Source organism: Dipodomys spectabilis, unplaced genomic scaffold (assembly GCF_019054845.1).
Source record: "Dipodomys spectabilis isolate Male_0828 unplaced genomic scaffold, ASM1905484v1 ptg000057l, whole genome shotgun sequence".
Lineage (NCBI taxonomy): Eukaryota > Metazoa > Chordata > Mammalia > Rodentia > Heteromyidae > Dipodomys > Dipodomys spectabilis.
The window spans coordinates 3,362,328-3,381,352 of NW_024870734.1; the positions used below are offsets into that span (position 1 = coordinate 3,362,328).

General features: G+C 37.6%; 1 pseudogene; it reads left to right on the forward strand.

The window, feature by feature from the left end:
- Positions 1–18,396: 18,396 nt before the first annotated feature.
- Positions 18,397–18,509, forward strand: LOC122108333 (annotated as a pseudogene).
- Positions 18,510–19,025: the final 516 nt, after the last annotated feature.

The window sequence follows — 19,025 nt, forward strand, 5'->3', positions numbered from 1 at the left end:
TCAGATGCCAAGGTTAATCTTTCCCCCTTATTAATTAATTTTATAAAATATTTTGTCATATTAATAGGAGACTGACACCGCATGCTCTCATTTATTATAAGGGATAGGATTTACTGGAAAAAAATCTAACATCACCCTAATGAAATGATTTATTAAATCAATATTATATTAGGACAAATCTACTTTTAAATAACAGATATACTTCAACAAGAGGCAAAAAATTCACCTCTATGGTTTGCTATGAAAAGACAGCAGAATTCAATCTGTTCCTCGTGGAAATTGACCTATAATTGGCAATATTGTCAATTTCGTAAATGATTTAAGAAGACTGAAGAACAAATTTCAACTCTAAATAAGAGATCAAATTTACTTTGTCCTTGTAAACAACCTTTGTATTCTATCTATGTTTGGTCCACAAAATGACTTGTATTCTATTTTAATCATATTCTTAATTGACTTTAAGTGGTTGCATGGGAGTATCTGATTGACCATGCAGTTTATGAATAGTGTTTAGTGAGTTATTTTGTTTTCTTTCTTCTCTTCTGAGGTTTGAACTCTGGGTCTGAGCGCTGTGCATGACCTCCATTCGATGAACACTAGAACTCTATCACTTGAGGCAAAGCAGTACTTTCAGATTTTTCTGACATTTAATTGGGGATAAGAATCTCACAGAGTTTCCTACCTGGGCTGGCTTAAACCTCAATCCTCAGCCTCCTGAATATCTAGGATTACAGGCATCAGCCGTTAGTGCTATCTTAATACAATGCATCGTTTTCTTTTTGACCAGTCCTGGGGCTTGAACTCAGGGCCTTGGCAATGTCCAAGAACTTCTTTTCCTCACACTGGCACTTTACGACTTCTGTCACAGTGCCAATTCCAGCTTTATTTTGTTAATGTAGAAGTGAGGAATCAAACCCAGGGCTTCACAGTATTCCCCTAAGTCTACCACTAAGCCACATTCCCAGCTCAATACAAAGCTGGATGATCATTATCCCTCATTCTTTTCAGTCCTATCTCATTCTTCAATTTACATAATTTTGTAGAGTATTCATTGACTTGCAGTGTCATATACAGTCACTCAGATGATATATCACAGATCATATTTTATTGAAAGTCTTATTCATCAACATATTAAACGTGTGCATTATAGAATTCTGTGACTTTAAATTCTAAATTATCACTCAGATTCACCCATTACTATTCTAAAATTTTTCTTAAGGTTAATGCAAATGCAATCTGTAATTCTTCGATAAAGTACAATGATTAATAGAATGTTAAAGAGTTGGACTATGAATATCACCTTCAGTTCTAGAACATTTTTTCATCACTACCCTCTCAAAGTACTCCAATATCTATTATTAGTCACTTCCTGTGATCATTTCAACCTATGCTCCACTTTACCAACCATTACATCATAGTCTACCACTACGGCTGTGTCCATTTTAAAAAGCTCATATAATTAGAAATTGAAGTTTATTTTATCCATTCCTCCCAAGTAAAATTAGTTTCCGAACCAAGTCCATATAAATTTTTCCCAGGGATATACCATATTGATTTGTGTGTGTGTGTGTATAATTCTATAATACCCTCAATGGGCATTTCAATATTTTATTATATGTTATTATAAAAGTTTTCTTTTTTTGGGGGGAAGGGTATGGTCGTGGGGCCTGAACTCTGGGCCTGGGCGCTGTCCCTCAGCTCTTCAGCTCAAGTCTAGCGCTCTACCACTTGAGCCACAGCTCCACTTCCAACTTTTTTCTTTTGCTTATGTGATGCTAAGGAATCGAACACAGGGCCTCATGAATGCAAGGCAAGCACTCTACAACTGAGCCACCTTCCCAGCCCTATAAAAGGTTTTCTTATGTATATAATTGTACATGTGTTTTGTTGGACATATGTTGAAATATATTTTGTATATGAGATTACGATTCAAAATGCTGGATCATAGAGGCAACTCTATGTGTAATATCTTAGATTGCCAGTATGTTTAACAAACTGACTATATCACTTTAACTGTCAAGCACCAATATATAAGGATTCCAATTTCTACATATTGGTTGTGCACTGCTATTCTACTGTTTTTTCTATTTCCACTAATCTCTATATGTATGCAATGTATAGGTCGGGTATGATTTTGACATATATTTTTTGGATTTTGGTATATTATTATAAAGATATGTATTTGGATTTTTTTAAACATATTTAGGATAGTTAAAGCTTTTCATAGGCAGGATGGTTAATGTTTTTCATAGACATTAATGTATTTCTTATTCAAGTCTCTTTAAATAAATGTATATGTATGCACACTATGTGCATATTCATATATTCATAATTATATGTGTTCATACACAAATACCTATATATGTATGCATTTATATGAATATACATATATATGTTTATTATTATTTTCATTTTTCTGTAAGTTAACATTTTACTTTATTTGCCAAACGTGTCCTTTATTGATTTTACTTTATTTTATTTTATTGTTAAAATGTTGTACAGAGGGGTTACAGTTACATGAGTAAGGCAATGAGCACATTGCCTGTTGATCATTATTACCTCTTTCCTTCCTTGTTGTTGTGCCACTAACCCTTCCCTCCCCCAGCTCCCACCTTCCTTTCTCCCCATTCTTTGCAGCATGAAGTGGTAAGGTTCATTTCCAATAAAGTCTTATTTGTATCTGTGTTGCAATGGGTCATCCTGTGTCCTTGTTTCAGCGTTTTGTAATTCCCTTTACCCTCCCCAGATTAGACATGTATATACAAGATGCAGGGTATCAAAATCAAGTACAGTGACAACAGAGGATATTCAATAGGGGAAAGAACATACTAAGGAGGGCTGGGAAGGTGGCTCAGTGGTAGAGCACTTGCCTTGCATGCTCGAGGCCCTGGGTTCGATTCCTCAGCACCACGTAAGAAAAAAGCCAGAAGTGGCACTGTGGCTCAAGTGGTAGACTGCTAGCCTTGAGCTGAAGAGCTGAGGGACAGCGCTCAGGCCCAGAGTTCAGGCCCCACGAATGGACCCCCCCCAAAAAAAAGAACATACTAAGGAAACAACAACAACAAAAATGAATAAAATGACATTGTACATTTACAACAGTAACAATAGAGACCGAACTCCCAAACATGTCCCTTATTACCAAGCTAGTTATTGCAATTCATGTCCTTATCATTTTTGGAACTTCACTAAAATGTTTTGTGGCCTTCCATGTGGACTTATATGTTCAATTTTTCCTAAATCTATCTATTCCTAAGATACCAGCCAGCTCTCTTCTGAAGCCAAAAAGCAGCCTTATACGGCTTGGTTCCAAATCACTTGTATTTTTTCTTTGTACTAAGAATACTGATTCAAGCCCAGTGCTGGTGGCACATTTTATAATTGTAGCTACTCAGGAAGCTGAAATGAGGATCGTGGTTCAAAGCCAGCCTGGGCAGGAAAAGTCCATGTGACTCTTATCTCCAATAAACCACCAGAAAACCAGAAGTGGCGCTATGGCTCAAGTGGTAGAGATCTAGCCTTGAGCTAAATAGATAAGTGACAGCGCCCATGTCCAGAGTTCAAGGCCCACGACCACCACCAGCAACAACAACAACATGGACCAAAGGGTCCTACCCATAATACCTTCCTTCTATAGCAAATCACACAACCTCCAAAATCCACATAATTGAATCATTTAAAGACAAATGATGAAGCAACGTCTTCATTTGTAGAAATACATACTTGCGACAAGGATGGAAAAGGCACTGAGACCCAAAGGAAGATTCCATAGATAAAGGAATGTGTCCCACACACTTCCAACTATAAATCTGGGAAAGTCAGTCATCTTTGTCATACTAATAAAAACCACAATAAAGCTAACTGTGGAATTCAAAAGGATTGCATGAGAACAAGTGTTCATTGTGACAGCACAGTAACTTCAGTTCAAATTATTATGTCTCTCTTTCCTTGTCTTTTCCCACCTCATTCTTGAATTCTGAAGGTGAGATTCTGGGGAGCCAGTTCCCTTTGGTCCAGTAATTAATGAAAGTGGACAGGTGATTGGATATTCAATTTCTTCACATATTTATTGGATTCTCATTTTTATTAAGATTATGGAGAAATAATGTGATTGCAAAACACAAGAAAGTCTTAACTTTTCCACTAATTTCTAAAATGCCTGCTGTAAGAACAATAAAATTAACGAAAGAAAAAACAATATAAAGGTATTTGTGGTGTGTTGATACCAGGAGAAATTGAAATGTCACATATAAATATCAAATTACATTTACAAAGCACAACCCCTAATTCTTCACTGAGCTAATGTGATAATTAAACATTTATATTTTCTAACAAAATCACCATTGAGAATACCACAGTCAATTTCATTCACAGAAGCAAAGCTTCAAAGAACTGCTAAAATTTTTACCTATTCTTTCCTGGAGTTGAGAGGGTTGATTCTTCTGACGTTGACTGTTTGATCCTCTTCCTCCTCACAAATAAGTGTGCCTATGTAGAACAATTTATACCTATACCTTAACTTCATGGGTGTCTAGCCTTTCTGGTTGGATCATATATAGTTTATGAACATGGACCATGCCTTAACAAGCAAAAACATGCTCTAAACCAGTTATAACAGAAACATCTGTGATAATGGAAATATTCTATATATGCATTGTCTAACACACTAGCCACTAGCAATATGCGACTAATGAATCTCAAATGTGAATAGTTTCTGAAAAATTAACTCTTCCAATTTCAGTTTAAATGAAATTTTAAATAATAAGATTCATCTACTCGCTGTTATCTGAACAGCTCAGTTTCCAAATAAGGAAGCTGAAGTTCTCACAAAGATGATGATAAAATAAAATCCAAGTGAAGAAGTTTCCATTAGATACTAGCTGAATGCCTATGAATTATCTGAGCTTTCCTGTCTTATAGAATTGAGCCATCACTCACCTAGATTGACAGCTTGGAGGAAAGGGGTGGGAGATAAACACAAGCTACTTGGGATACTGAGAATTGCTCCTTGAAGCTGAGGGTTATGCATGAATATTTTCTATATTTAGTAGACAGCAAAGTGTGTGGAATCCTGTAGGTAGAAAAATAATGATTGTATTTCAATCAAACAGGTGATCTGTTTATCAAAATGGGAGAGAAGTCAGACAGGTGAATTCTATAAATATACAAACTATATAGAGAAATTTTGCTATGTTCTATTCCATGATAGGCCCTGGCATAAACGTTGGCACTTAGTACATACTCTGTAAATATTCACACACTAAAAAACAGAAATGTAATCCTTTATTACTGCTAAAATAGATAGAATATCTTCATAATATATATTTGTGGGCCTATTTTTTCCCTTAATTTTTTCCACACCTACATTAAGAAATGGCTCTAAGAGAAAAGCTTCTAGATGTGTTAAATTTGAATTCCATCAATTTCTTTTGTTAAATTGTACTCTAGATAGGATTGAGGCCTTAGGGTTAGAATAATAGTAAGAATTCTAAACAAATTGTCATGCCTCATTTTTAAGGGGAGCTATGGCTTTATTAGGAAAAATATGTATTGGTCTTGGTAGCCAGGAACATTCAAGAAACAAAAGAAAAAGAACAATTCCATGTCAGTCTCAACTGTTTGCATATCTTCAGTGAACACTAGCTGCTCTATATTCCGTAGTATATTTGCAAGCTTTTTCTAAGCTATTGTCTTCCTCCAGAGTAAAGTTCAGGCATGCCTATTGCTCATTATAAAGATCGCAGTTGCTCAAACTCAGAACCCATTGTTTGTATAAGCTTCACATGGCTATCTTTACTTCACTCAGTGGAACTGAGGGATGAGAGATACACTTGAAATATGTAAATATACACATATACATATATCTCACTGGCTTTCACTATTACTGTAAAAATTAAGACCTTTTTGTCTCTGACCCAAGAGCATCATAAATCGTCTAGCATCCATTAAAGTGTGACAAGTTCATTATTAACTTGTAAGTAGGTTAAATCTCCAGCTTCACACAATTCTAAATACTCATATGAAGAAAAATACATACCAAGAGTTTTGGTGTGCTTCTATATTACGAAGATCTCAATATTCATCTTATTTGCCGGGAGGAGGTAAAAATGCTTGATAGGAAATGTACTCATTACCTTGACATGTAACTGTAACCCCTTTGTACAGTATTCTTACAATCAAATATGTACAAAAAGGAAAAGAAAAGAAATTGGAAGTCACGTATTTCCATTAAAACTAACTAAATTTAAGGCCTGTAACTTTCTACAGGTTTTTAAGGACCAAATAAGTTGTGGATATGTCCCAAGGCCTTTACGAAAAGCTAAGGGAGAGATATTCAAAAGTGGCAGTAGATAGGTGACCAGAGCGTAATTATGTAGCTTTACTTCACTGTTACCATAGCAGGAGTTCAAATCAATATGATGGTTCGTAGTTACAGGACCAGAAGACATACTGGAAACTGACATCAATGAAGGGTCATTCATTGTTGGAAAACATAAATCAGGATGCACCAAAGGTTGCAATCAACAGTGTCCAAAAAAGCAACAAAGAATGGGATAAAGTTATTGCAAGTATATATTTGATAAATGCTTCACATCAAGAATATATAAAAAACGGGGCTGGGAAGGTGGCTCAGTGGTAAAGTGCTTGCCTCGCATGCATGAGGCCCTGGGTTCAATTCCTCAGCACCACATAAGCAAAAAGGAAAAAAAGCAGGAAGTGGCACTGTGGCTCAAGTGGTAGAGCACTAGCCTTGAACTGAATAGCTGAGGGACAGCACCCAGGCCCAGAGTTCAGGCCCCACGACCGGAACCAAAAAAAAACATAAATAAAGAATATATAAAAAACATCATTGCAATGAAACACAACCTGATTTTACAATGTGCAAAGAACTCAGATGTTTCTCCAGAGAAGACAAACTGTTAACAAGCCCACGAAGAAGGTGTTTAACATCATTAATCACCACTACAGTGTAAGTCAAAATAATGAAGAAAATAACTACTTCATATGAATTAGGTAGGTTAACTACAAAAAAATAAAGTAACAATATTGACAAAAGTGTGGTAAAATTGGAACAGTTCTATGGGAAACAGGATGGCACCTTTTCAAACAATTAAAAACAGGATTATTCATACCTATAATCCTAACCACTCAGGACAGGAGGCTGAAATGCAAGGATCACGGTTCATAGCTAGCCTGGGCAGAAAACTAGAAGAGGATCTGTCGTTTAAAGTGGTAGAACTCTAGCCTTGAGGAAAAGTTCAGGGACAGTGACTTGGCCCTGAGGTCAAGCCCCATGACACAAAAATTTAAAAGAAAAGAAAGAAAAGAGAGTTTTCATGTGATCCAGTGGCTACAATTCTGGACATACACTCTAACCATCTAAAAGCAAGGTCTGGAAGAGATCTTGTACACTCATATTCATTTTGTATAATACTCAAAACATGGAGGCAATCCAGTGGCCATCAACAAATGAATAGTTAAAGCAAATGTGGTTTATACATACAGTGGTATATTATTACAACTTCAAAAAGAATTATGGGGCTGGGAAGCTGGCTCAGTGGTAGAGCGCTTGCCTTTCATTCATGAGGCTTTGGGTTCGATTCCTTAGGACCACATAAGCAAAAAGAAAAAAGCCAGAAGTGGCACTGTAGCTCAAGTGGTAGAGTGCTAACCTTGAGCTGAAGAGCTGAGGGACAGGGCCCAGGCCCAGAATTCAGGCCCTACGACCAGACCCCCCCCAAAAAAAAAGAATTATGTGACATATACTATATTATGGATGACTCTTTGGAACACTGCTAAGTGAAATAAGCCAGTCATAAAAAAGATCAAATATTACATGATTTACTTATATCAGTAGTTACATAGAACAGTGTAATTGATAGAGAAAGGAAGCAAAATCATATTTGATGTATACCTTGAAGCAGAGGAGAGTGGAAAATTGTTTTAATAAATAAAGAATTTGAATCTTAGAGGATGTAAAGAGTGTGGACATTGAGATTGTACAATATTGTAAATGCACTTATTACTACTATTTTATATTCTTAAAATGATTAATAAAACCTGGGAGAGAATAATGAAGGGGTTAAGCATAATCATGGTACATTGTATGCCTATGTGGATATATCAAAATGAAAAAATCCACTTATTTAAGTAGGTAATGCTAATAGAATTGAAAAAATGCAATAAATTTTAAGTTAATTGTGCAAGTTTAAGTCAGAGGCCTTTGCTTCTTCAAAACAGCAATTTAGATATCCAATTTATCTGTCCACATATTGTTGATGGGACATCACAATGTACAGTGCCCTGTGAGTAACAAGTGCTTATGTGCCACTCAGAGGGAGTTAAACCACTTCATCTGGGTAGTTATGGATAAAAGGTAATGGTTGGAACTGGCTGCAACGTGGTGGGGATGAATGATGCAGCAAAAAATACACACCCTTTTCCCATGAAGCTTTAGGTGCTAACACATGACTTTTTCTGAATATGGTCTGGGGAGTGCCCCTATACTTCCCATCCAATCAAAAGTGTTTTCTGTGCTTGTGCTCTGAGATGGGGCATCCAATAAGGAAAAATTCCATACTTATGTTCTGAGACTAGGAAACCAATTATGAGACAATATGTCCCTCTTTACGCTGGGGAGTCTGTTTCACTGCTCTGTTTTTGCTTTGAGGTAGAGACTGTTGCACTGCTCTCTTTTCACTTTGAAGAAAAAATGCTTTAAAAACTGTTCTGCTCTCTAATTCTTTAAAGAAAACAAACCCGAGACATAGACAATACTGTTATTCTGAAGATGTTGAGGGCAGGGAAGCATTGACCTTCAGCTTTGAGACTAGATTTAGATTAGAATTTGATATGTTTGGTGCTGTGGTTTCAGATTAATCTGAACCATGCTAATGTCTGCATTTTCTCAATTTTTCAACTAGAATCTCTAAAGTATTAGGAAAAAAAGAAAACAAACAAATAAAAAACAACAAGAACCTGATATTAGGCAAGCAAAGGCTCAAGAAATTCTCAGATTTCTTCCTTTTTTCTTGTATGAATCTAGTAAATGAAAATTAATGCAGCAAACTAGCATGTTTAAGGTGTTAAAGTCTGTAGAATGTGGTTTCTTTTCTTCCTCTTATTCTGAGATAGAAATTGATCTATTCTAAAGCCAGAGGATATGTTTTCTTCACAAGCTAGATCAGGTTCGCTGAATTTTGCTTTCTTAAAAGTTGCCTAACTCCTGTAAGAGGGAATTGAAGACTGCTACGGAGGTGGGATTGAGTGTGAGATGTGGGAAGTGTTCTCATACTCTGCATCTAGAGGGCTAGAAAATATGATGATCTGCTCGCTGCCTCAAGCAATTCAGAAAGTGGCTCGCATTTTCTAAAACTTACTTCCAAACATTCACCTTCTCCTTCCCACCAAGAATTCCCCCTCAGGCTTCTTCTTGCCATAGTGTCTTCACTGCTTAGAACTGCTTCGCCTCAGAAATGTGGCATCAGAAGTGTGCCCTGTGGTCAGCCAAGCAGCTGGTATCTGACTGATTCATCTATGGCTCTGAAAATGCTGCAGCTCAATCTGTGCTCTGTGCTCAGGGTTCAGTAAGCATGCTTAAGTCCATAGTTACATGCTTTCAGACAGCAGTCTTTCCTCTTTATTTAGCGGTAGGAGCACAAGTATAATGAAGCAGCCACACATAACTTTTGGTTTCGTAACCACTTGCAGAGGCGAGTTGCCAAAGGGAACCAAGGCAATATGCGAATAAGGTGTTTTTACCTGGAAGCTCATAAGCCTCCATTCCAAAAAGGGAGCTGCTTATAATAAATTCTGTCTGGGAATGGACTGTGTAGGAGTTAGAATAATATTTTTCTCTGAAAATGATGGATTGAGGGAAAGCATTGACTAACCTAATCATCTTCCAAAAAGCTATATAACTAAAGTATATTCTGTTACTAAAATCATTCTAGGGACTTGAAGAATAGTTTAACTCATAAAGCACAAGCTGAGTAAGAATTTTCTAACAATTTCTGGCCTGGTTGTCCTGGTTTACTGGATTGCTCTCAAATTGTTAACCCCTTTCAAAATAACCAGCTGAGCTGCAAAAGAGCCAATAGAGCAAGATTGTGAATACAACTTGTGATCAATACCAGAAGTAGTAACACATTAGGGGTATAACCTGGGCAGACTTCCCACTCAGAGTGGTTGCTTCCTGTCAATAACATGCCTTTTAACAGAAATAAACTTTGCCATGCTAAGTTCCTTTCAAACTAGTGGTCTTTCTTGGGATATTGGGTTACAGTAGGGGAGTATTCCCAACAATGGGGGACTAGTCCAGGATCTATGTTATGCAAGGGGGATGTAGGGAGATCCTCAGGAGGAGACACATCCTGACTTGTTGAGATAGCTCAAGGTTGGGTTAAACACCATCCGTTGTGGTAAAGGATGCAAAGTGTATCAGCAATTTCAGGAAAGGGCCAAGGAAGCACCTCAATAAAAAGTAATCTCATACATCAGCCATGAGAGAAAAAATTGGACTAGAGCATACTACCTGGTTGGTTGGGGATTTTTAGGGGCTGAGTGTGTCTTAGGCACAAAGAGAACTTGAGTCTCGATGTGTGTTTTCATTCCCTGGCCCAAGAATAAAAATGTGGGAGCTGGAAAAATCTTCAGTAACGGGAGAGTTAAATGTTAAATATGAGAAGGGTGCACAAGAAACTTACAATAGGGAGTTTTACATGCACCAAAAACTGAAATCACAAGAGACCTGCTAAAATGGGGAAATAAGAATTCTAGGCCTAAGGAACCTAAGAACAATGATCTAAGGACCTGCTTCTGATAATCCATAGGGAGAATGTTGACAAAGGTCTGAGAACACTATTATATAATGGATGATTTTCATTATGGAGCTCCATAATGTGCACGTGTCCAAACAAAAACTTGTTATGAATATGTGCTTGCATTTGTGTGTTTTAAATCTTAAATCCTGAAAGGGGATCTCAAAAAAGTCCTACTCACTAAACTCCCTCAGCTGCCCACTTTGACTCTGAAGCCTGGATTGATCCTCCAGCTGATCCAAGGATGTATGGAAATGAACCTTAGTTTCAGAAGCAGACTCTTTGGGTAGACTTAAAATTCAAGTCAAAAACCAGGTGCCAGTGGCTTGCACCTGCAATCGTAGCTACTCAGGATATGAGAATTAGAGTTCAAAGCCAGCCCAGGCAGGAGAGTCCTTGAGACTCTTACTTCCAATTCACCACCAACAGCTAGAAGTAGTGCTGTGGCTCAAGTCTTAGGGCTTTTGCCTTGAACTCTGGGCCTGGGTGCTATCCCTGAGCCCTTCAGCTCAAGTCTTATGTCAAAGAAAATAATGCTTTGGTGAAATGGGTTAAATATTCTGCCCACCATTACTCTTAAGATTCTGTGGCACAGAAACCAGAAAAACAAGTGGTCCACTTCCTACTATGATGAATCTCCGATCCTCAAGGGCATGGATGCATGATATGTCATTCAAACACGGCCTGGGGAAACTTGTAAAACCCTGCTGTTGCTGTTCACAAGAGTATGGATCTAAGACAAAAACCCTATCTTCCCAAGCCAACTATACCCCTTGCTTCTCTAGGTACGGGGAGGGGTAATTGGCATTTCTGGGAAACTTATCAAGATGCAGTGGAATCAAAACCTTGAAGAGATGAGCAGTAATCACTAAGTATAGTCAGGGGAGATATCTAATGGTATTGTGGAGGACCAGTGTTGTAGACCTTCCTGGCCAACTAGAGTAGAACCCGTACTTTGGTTCAATTGGCCATCCCTTTCACTCTAGCATTTCATGCACTTGTCCATTCTCAAACATTTTATACTAGTTAGGAGAGACCCCTTCCCTAGAGGGTCATTCGTATTTTCTAATTACTTAGGTGCTTTTCAGGATCGCCCCTGACAAAGTTTCAAAAAATTCAAAGCTTGAAACCAGAAAGCACCTTATGAATCAGTTTTATTCTTATGATTAGTATAAATAAAATATTTTGGGTGTTGGGAATATGGCTTTGTGGAAAATTGTTTTTCCAGCATGCATGAAGCCCTGGGTTTTATTCCTCAGAACCACATAAACAGAAAAGGCTGGAAGTGGCACTGTAGTTCAACTGGTAGAGTGCTAGCCTTGAGCAGAAGAAGCTCAGGGAGCCCTAGGACTGGCAAAAATAAAATATAGAGTAGAATAAAATCAAAAGAGGTTTGTTATTTATACTAAATTTTTTTTAACCCATAAACTAAATGCTCTAGTAGGATGGCATGGGAAAATTAGCTGTAGAAACATTATCAGACAAGGTAAGAGCTTCTGTGGTGATTGGAGACAAAAGTTGCACAAAGAACTTTTTTTTCGGGGGCGGGGGTTCCAGTCATGGGGCCTAAACTCTGGGCTTGGGCACTGTCCCTCAACCCTTCAGCTCAAGGCTAGCGCTCTACCACTTGAGCCACAAGCCACTTCCGGCTTTTTTTCTTTTTTGCTTATGTGGTGCTGAGGAATCAAACCCAGGGCCTCAGGCATGCAAGGCACACACTCTACCACTGAACCACCTTCCCAGCCACTGCACAAAGACCTTAGAAGGTTTGAACATTGGAAAGTGAGCTAACTAAAAACTCTGACGAAGAGCTGGGAAGGTGGTTTAGCGGTAGAGAGCTTGCCTTGCATGCATGAACGCCTGGCATCGATATCTCAGCACCATGTAAGCAGAAAAAGCACTGTAGCTCAAGTGGTAGAAAGCTATCCTCGAGCTGAAGAGCTGAGGGACAGTGTCCAGGCCCAGATTTCAGGCCTCACAACCAACAAATCCAAGAACAAAGAAAAGAAAAAAAGAAAAAAAAATATGGGCACTGGTGGCTCATGCCTGTAATCCTAGCTACTCTGAAGACTAAGATCTGAGGACGGTCATTCAAAGCTAGGCAAGGCAGGTAAATTCTGTGATACTCTTATCACCAAGAAACCACTCAGAAAACTGCAAGTGGTGTTGTGGCTCAAGTGGTAGAGGACTAGCTTTGAGTTGAAGAGCTGAGGGACAGCACCCAGGCAAAGTGTTCAGTTGCAAGACCGACCAAAAAAAAAAAAAAAGGCAAGCTACACCTAAAGGGTTTCCTACCAAGAGGGATATGATGCAAATTTATTCTTGGAGCAGACACTCTGTGTATGTATTCCAATTTTGAGTCTACCTAGATTCAAATTGAGACTGAATAAGTGAGGTAAATACTGTGGTGATTGTGTCCACAAAAGGACTACTGCTATGACTGTGTGGCAGGGAGGCCACACAAGAGGTCCTATTTGTGCTGTCATGGAGCTCAGACCCCATGTGCATGAAATTCATGATAGGTCAGCAAAATGTGATCTGAGACAACTTGGAACACCTTGTTACTCTTCTCAGAAGCAAGAGTCTATTTCAAAAATCCCTGAAACTGATCAGCTCTATTCTTTCCAGGTCAACTACCTGGGGAAAATTGGACATTTCTGGGAAACTTACCTGGATGTAGTGAAGGCCAACCCTTTGAGATGAGCAGTAAGTACAAATCATAGCCAGGGGAAATGTCTGGTGGTATTCCAGGAGACTACTATTGGAGATGTTACTGGCCAACTGGAGTGGAATCTGTGCTTTGGTTCCAGTGGCCAATCCACACCTGACCATTCTCAAACACCTTAAATTAAGTAAGGAGAGACTTCTTAGTTAGAGGGTCCTTCAAACTTCATATTTGCAAAAACAAACTACATATTTACAAATTTCATATTTACTTAGGAGCCCCTGAAAAGTTCCCAAAGAGATTAAAGCTAGAAACCAGAAACAGCAGCTTAAATTAGATTTATTCTGTTGATCTCCATAACCTATGATCTTCATAATTGAATTATTCCAATATGTGCTTTTATTTATCAGCAGGATTTGTTTATTGGAAATGCCACCATGTAAAATAACTAGAAGCCCTTGGTAGGATTGAATGGGAAAAGTTTGGTCTAAATATAATACTTGATCAGATAAGATGGTGATAAGTGAAATGAACCCCAACATAGGGGCACAAGTGTTTTTTTCATTTCTTGCTATTGTTTCTAACATAGTTATAATGTTCCATGTGATTTTTGTTTCTTTGTATTCTGTCCCCCCCCCCCCCACCCAAAACGGCATAACCACTGTTTCCAATGTTTTTGATGTTGGTGCCCTCCATCTTGTATATAAACTTCACTAGATTGGGGAGGAAAAGGGGAAAAAACTTAAAGGGGAATACAGGTTGACCCATTGTAACAATGAGATGCACAAGACACAGTTGAAAAACAAACTTTACAATTTAGGCGGGGGTCGGGAAGAGTGTATGGAGTAGTTTTGGAGCTAGGAGTTTAGGGATGGTAGGGGACATATAAAGGAGGAGGTAACAATGCTTGATAGGAAATGTATGCTTTACCTTGGTCATGTAACTAACCCCTCTGTACAGTATTTTTACAATAAATATATAAAAATAAAAGAATAAATGTGCTTCAAAGGTAATCTTTGTGGTGGTTGGAGGCCAATGATACAGAAAGATTACAAGGATTGAATACTGGAAACAAATTACCTAAAAACTGAGATGATGCTGAGTATAATCCTAAATGCGCAGATGGCTGAATTCTGAGGATCTTTGTTTGAAGCCAACCCAGACAGGAAAGATGAGACTTTTATTTCCAATGAAGGTGCAAAAAAAGATACTACTGGAGTTGTGGCTAAAGTGGCAGCCTTGAGTAAAACTGCTCTGGCACAATGCCCAGAGCATGAGATCAAACCCAAGACCAATCCTCCAGTCACTTATAAAAAAGGTTGTGTGTCTGTGTGTGGTGGCAGATCCCTTTACTAGTTTGATGACAGAATGAGTATTTTAACAATGAGTCATGGTGGCAATATTTACCTCTTTAGTAATTGTTTCCTTAGTAATATGTGCACAGGTGCTTTATCTCTTCTATAACAGGTTTTGTTCAGTGACTGACTGAAAAACTGCCTTAATCAAACCCTTTTTTAAATCAAAATATCTTATTGGATACTCCTGAATAGGAAAGTCAATGATTATTGTTTGGAAGAAAAGAAAGCAAAATCAGATGCGAGAATTGTAGAAGTTAAATCTTGAAGTGCTTGACTGATATAAGCACTGCCCTTGTAAAGGTAGTCAAAACCTTACTAATGCTATTTTAGAGAACTGCGAGGGGCTAGAGACATTGCACTAGTAGTAGAACACCAGCTGAGTAAAAGTTGGTTATTTTTCATATGGCCAGGTGTTCGGATTTGGTTGATTATTAAAGCTTTTGACTAGTTTGAAAGGGGTCAAAATTTTGATCCATCATGAAAGATGATCCCAAAGCTCAAATTCATGGGAGCCAGTGGTGGGCTGCCTAGCCAGTGTGCTTATTCAACTTGGACATGCGACAGGATGCCTTCTGCAGGAGTAAACTTTGCCTTGCTGAGATGGTGTTTGTAGGATACCTTAATTGACCCCGGTATTTCCAAGACAGATCTTCTGTGCCATTCATGAGGCATCCTACACATCCAGCCGCCCTGTTGAGTCAACCTCCTGGATGGTCTAAACATGACATTCCTGGTAGCTGATAATGGAACTAGGTATAAAGTTAATCTGCAAAATCAGGAAGAGCTACAAACAGACACACTCAGAAGCAAGCAACCTCATGCATTGGCCTTGCTAGAAAAAAATGAAACTATGTATCCTGCTTTGGTACTTGTGTCTTTGTAGGGATGGTGTATGAGAGAAGTGACTTAGACTCAGGCTCTTAAATTCTTTCTGTCTAAGAGTCTTGATCTACAAATTCATTTGTCCAGCTAGGAAGAGTGAAAAGTTGAAGATGGAGTCATCTCTGAGAAAAATCTCTAATAATGGCGCTGAGAAAAGGGAGGAACGAGAAACAAAGTCTGAAGGGACAAGTGTACCAAAAAATCTTACTCCCATTACAGCATGTCTTTGTGATTGAAGAATTCTAAACCTAGGAAGCTCAAGAAAATTGGATGCCCCTCAGTAGATGAATGGATCAAGAAAATGTGGTATATATACACAATGGAATTCTATGCCTCCATCAGAAAGAATGACATTGCCCCATTTGTTAGGAAGTGGAAAAACTTGGAAAAAATTATATTAAGTGAAGTAAGCCAGGCCCAAAGAAACGTAGGTCCCATGGTTTCCCTTATTTGTAATATCTAGTATATGTATGAGTCAAGCGGAAAAGGTCAGATAATGTGATGTCAGGAAAATGAACCCTTAGATGTGTATTTTAATGTTTTTTTTCTTTCATGCATGTGTTTCTAACACATTTATAAGATTATCTCTTTGTTGCTTTGTATGTCCCTCCCCCACAGTATAACCCCTGCTTTCACTATATTTGATGTCAGTATAACTTTTGGAGGAGATGGGGAAAAACCAGTTGTTTAAGGATACAGGTGGACCTGTTGCAACAATGAGAAGTATAAGTTGTCATGTCCAAAACGAGCTTTACAACGTTAGTGCGGGGCGGGGGGGAAGAGGGGGAAGGGGGGGAAGGAGAAGGATTGGGATTAGGGGGGGAGGGGGGATGCTGGGAAGGGATGTGAAGGGTAAACAAAGGAGGAGGCTGCAATGCTTGGTAAGAAATGTACGCATTATCCTGCCCATGTAACTGTAACTCTTCTGTACAGTATGTTCACAAATAAAATTAAATTAAATTTAAAAAAAAAAAAGAAAATTGGAGCTAAAAAGCCTCCCTCAGACATTCTTAATATTGTCTTCTTTTAGGGAGAATGTGGGGAAAGCTATGAAAATGTGTGTTAAGGCTGATTTTTATTTTTGAGCTCTAATTTTAATGTTCACTTGGTAAACTAAATCCTCTATATGCCTATCTCTGTGTAAATACTCATCAACATGAAATATAAAGTGATTTTGATAAAAAATAAAAATGACTCAGAAGAAATTATAAATACAAAACAATCTTCACAGAAGCAAACTCTCAGAGATATTTCATGAATTTGACAAGGATAAAGTGGGTGAAGTTAGTATAAATTTAGAAGTATGACAATGCACAAAAACATAACAAGATACTCATATATTTCATTATATAACCCAAAGCAGAAAGCAAATGTTGTTTAGATGATTTTTAAAATCCAGTCTCTCAGGTACTGGGAAGGTGGCTCAATGGTAGAGTGCCTGCCTTGCATGCATGAGGCCTTGTGTTTTATTTCGCAGCATCACATAAGCAGAAAAAGATGGAAGTGCTGCTGTGGCTCAAGTGGTATCACTAGCCTTGAGCTCAGGGACAGCACCCAGGCCCCAAAGTTCAAGCTCCATGTCCAACAAAATAAAAATAAAAACAAAACAAAACACAGTCTCTCACTTTTCTGGCTTCAACTTTGTAATAACTCTGCTTCAGCCTAGGGCTAATATTTTAGGTATGGACATGTATCAACACTCCTGAATCAGACTCTACTTGATCATTTTTTAAATACATATTTTGTTCTTAATTTCCCTCTTTATAAATTCACATGCACCTATAAAAAATGGTGTGGCCATCCCAATACCCTTCTCAAAGTACCTCCTAATGACAACTTACAAAAAGTTGTATTATATTACAAGGAAAACAATGCTACAAATAAAGAAAACCAATAATTAAATAAGAATGATTAATAAAATAAAAAACAAAACATTTACCATTTTTTCAGTTTTTGAAGTGTACTATAAAATTAGATTTTATTATTGTCATATTTCTTTACATTTAACACTGGCTAAGATTATGACGTTCAACAAGAATTTTATAGGCTATGAGTAGTGTTTAAATCACCCACTAAGATTACCATTTATAGTTCATCTCATAATTTGTATATGGCTTATATCATCATTTGTTCCTCACTAACATAAAAAGTAAGGAAGGCCTACAGTTTTAACAGAAACTGTGTAGTTAACATAGTCAACTCTTTATTCTGCTCCTTTACACAAAGACTTTGCAACTTCTCATTAGTAAGGTTTCAATAAACTCTGAAATGTACATACTTAGTAGTAGTTATGTGCTACCATAAATCTTAAATACTTTATAGGAAAGTATTATGACTTGCCAAACAGTCCCAGTTTTGGCATATATAAGCAAATTCCCAAAATTAAATATATTTAAAACATTAAATATTTTAACAAACCTTAACACTTGCTGCAGTGTTCATTATGACAGGTCCCTTGTATAGAATAATTGAATTCCTCCTCCTACACATCTCTTGAACAACAAATATCTGGAATTATTTTGTTTTTGACATGTCAATCTTGATTTTTTCTTAAATGTGTACTTATGTAAGAAGTACATGGTTCTAAAATTTCATGAAATTCTTTTAAGCTTACGTTTTGTTGTATTTTCTAGTTTAAGAAAATCAATTAGAATTTATATATAAAAAATGTTCCTTGCTCAATTCAGCATCACATACACTAACATTGGAATGATACAGAGAAGATTAGCATGGCCCCTGTGCAAGGATGACAGGCAAATTTCTGAAACATTCCATCGCCCAATTTGTTAGGAAATGGAAAGACTTGGAAAAAAATTAAGTGAAGTAAGCCAAATCCAAAGAAACATAGGTCCCATGGTTTCTCTAATTTTCAATAACTAATGTATGTCTGGGATAAGCAGAAAAGGTCAAAAGTTATGTGTATATGACCAGATAAGATTGTGTTAAGGGAAATGAACCCCAAGTTAGGGACACAAGTGGTTTTTTATTTTCTTGCTATTTTTTCTTACATACTTATGACGTGCAGTGTTTTTTTTTGTTTGTTTCTTTATATGTTCCTCCCCCATGTTATAACACCTGTTTTCAATGTATTTGAAGTTGGTGTGCCTACATCTTGTTTATACTCTCCTCTAATTTTTTGAGAGGAAGGACAAAAAAACCAAAATGCTTAACTAGGGATACAGGTTGACCCATGTAACAATGAGATGCACAATTCACTATGTTGTAAAGTGAACTTTACAATTGAGGCCGGGAAATGGAGGAGGTTAATGGACTTGTGGAGGTGGGAGGGAAGGGATGGTAGGG